Source organism: Athene noctua, unplaced genomic scaffold (assembly GCF_965140245.1).
Source record: "Athene noctua unplaced genomic scaffold, bAthNoc1.hap1.1 HAP1_HAP1_scaffold_391, whole genome shotgun sequence".
In the NCBI taxonomy this organism is placed as follows: domain Eukaryota; kingdom Metazoa; phylum Chordata; class Aves; order Strigiformes; family Strigidae; genus Athene; species Athene noctua.
Genome location: NW_027437849.1, coordinates 2,501 through 5,000, shown reverse-complemented (window position 1 = coordinate 5,000; position 2,500 = coordinate 2,501). Strand labels below are relative to the sequence as shown.

Genomic DNA, 2,500 nt, shown 5'->3' with positions numbered 1-2,500 from the left:
ACCGAGCCCACCCCCGGCCTCCGCCGCCCGGAGCGCGGCGGCTACGACGGGGAAGGGAGAAGAAGGCGGGGGGCCAGTGGCGACGGGGAGGACCCCCGTTCCCACGGCGCACGCCCCGCACGCGAGCGGCAGCACGGCACGGTACCGCCGCGGTACCCACCCGCAGACAGCCGCCCGCGCGGGAGGAGGCCGGGGAAGAGGCCCGCGCCTCTCCCCCCCCGACACCTCGGCCCTTCCCCACCGCCGCGCCCGACCCGGCCGGACCGAACCAACGGGCCGCCCGGCCCCGGCGGGACGAGGCTCCGCCAAGCGGGCGTTCCGGGAGCGGGGAGCTTCGGAGCGCTCCCCGAGTCTCCACTTAGGGGGACGAAGGCCCTCGGCCGACACCGACGGGCCTGCGAGGCACCCCAGCCGCGCCGCCGCGGACGCCGCCCGCCCGCCCGCCGAGGCGAGGCGGGGAGGGACGGCGCACCGGCCGGCGATTGATCGTCAAGCGACGCTCAGACAGGCGTAGCCCCGGGAGGAACCCGGGGCCGCAAGTGCGTTCGAAGTGTCGATGATCAATGTGTCCTGCAATTCACATTAATTCTCGCAGCTAGCTGCGTTCTTCATCGACGCACGAGCCGAGTGATCCACCGCTAAGAGTTGTCTGCCTTTCGGCACCGCCCCGCGCGCGCGGAGGGGCCGGGACCGCTCCGCAGAAGCGGCCCCCTTCTCGGACGACGGACCGCCGCCCCACCGACCGACCGACCGCCCCCCTCCGCACGCGCGGAGGGGGCGCGCGACGACCGGCGGGCGACGGTCGCGCCTCGCCTCAGATGACCGTACCGACATCACAACGGAGGGAAGGAAGGGAAGGGTGAAACAAGCTCCGAACGGCAAGGGCCCGGGGAGCCCGCGCTCCCGACCGACCTGGGGAAACAACAAGCACCTTGCTCGCTTCGGAGGCGGCCCAGGCGCCCGGGCTCGGCCCGGCCTCCGCACGGAGGGCCGGCGGCGCGTCCGACCGCGCGCCCGGACCTGCACCCGCCTCTCGCTCGCGCGGAGGGGGGAAACCACAGACGCTGACCGCCGCGCGGGCGACCAGCGGGGGCGCCCCGCTCGCGCCGCGCGCGCCTCCGCGCCGCCCAGCGCCCGCGCGCTGCGACAGCCGGCTCCTTGCCCCCGTGGCCCCGAAACCCCGGCTCTCGCCCCGACGCCGGGAACGCCCGCGCGGCGCCGCCGCCGCACCACACCGGAGACAGGGACGGACGGCCAACCGCCGGAACCCGAGACGGCGACGCGACGCCGCCGCCCGGCGCTCCGCCCGACCGCCGCCCGGCCACCGCACCGCCGCGGCTGCCCTCCCGGAGCCGCCGCCGCCGCTTCTCGTCTCGGCCCCTTCCGCAGGCACGCGCCAGGCAGAAGGCGGACGCCGCTGAGCCGGAGGCGACGCCCCCTCTCCCCGCTTCCGCGCGGAGAACGGGACGGGGAACGCCCCTCGGCCGCCCACCCGCCTCGCCTGACCGAGACCGGGAAAGGCGACTGCGAAGCGACGGGCAGGACCCGGGACGGGACAGGCCACGCGGCCGGCCACCGAGCGACCGCCGGCCGGCACGCCGAGCGGCGGCGCCGCCGCCGCCGCTCGGGCCCGGGGGCTGCGCCGCCCCTCCCCTCAGCCGGGGCGGGAAGGGGTGGGGGTGGCAAGCAAGGAGCACGAAGCCGCAAGCGCGCCGCTGCGCGTCCACGGAGACGCGGCGGCCCGAGCAGGCCGCCCCGCCCGGCGAGACCCCCGACCGTGGGGGAATCGCCATCGCCCCCGACGGCGAGAGAGCCCGCGCTCCCCGCCGGGGGGGGGGGAGGTTCCCCTTCGCGTTTCGAGGGCGAGGCAGGCCGGCTGCGGCCGACCGAACGCCGCCGGTCTCGCCGCCGAGACCGGACCGCGGAGAAGGGGGGGCAGGGGGGACACCCCTCCCCGGCGCGGCCGCCCGAGGGGACAAAAAGCCCACGGCGTGGGCGGCGGCCGCCATGGCCAGGGCCTGCACGAGAGCGACTCCCGCCCCTGGAGGCTCAACCGCCGCACACGGCCGGGGCCCGCCCCTGCGGGTCGCACCGAGCCGCCCGAGTCTTTAAACCTCCGCCCGGCTCCGCGGCCTTCGACCCCCGGGCTCAGCCGAGGGAGGGCCGCGGAGGCGCGGACGCTAGGTACCTGGCCCTGGGGTGAGGGAAACATCCTCAAGGGCCCCGCGGGGGTGCCTCCCCCGCTGCCGCCATCGGGGGAGCGTCCGCCCGCGGGGGCGCGCCCGACATCCGCCACCACCACCACGTCCTCCTGGCCCGGGGCCCGAGGTTTCCCTCAGTATCCCGGCGCTGCGCCCGGGAGGAGAGCCGTGGCTCGGGCCGCCCGCTGGCGCGCGGGACACGGCCCGGCGCGGGAACTCGCCCGCCGGCCCGAGGGCCGGCGCCACGCACCCGAGCCCGGAACGCCCAGAGGCCTCGGCCCTGCACGCGGCCGGCCGGC

At 78.2% G+C, this 2,500-nt stretch overlaps 1 non-coding gene across 1 annotated transcript; it reads right to left on the bottom strand.

Moving 5' to 3' along the window:
- Positions 1-494: 494 nt before the first annotated feature.
- Positions 495-647, bottom strand: LOC141955666 (5.8S ribosomal RNA). The gene has a single exon (XR_012632687.1). It is a non-coding gene; the product is annotated as a 5.8S ribosomal RNA (ribosomal RNA).
- Positions 648-2,500: the final 1,853 nt, after the last annotated feature.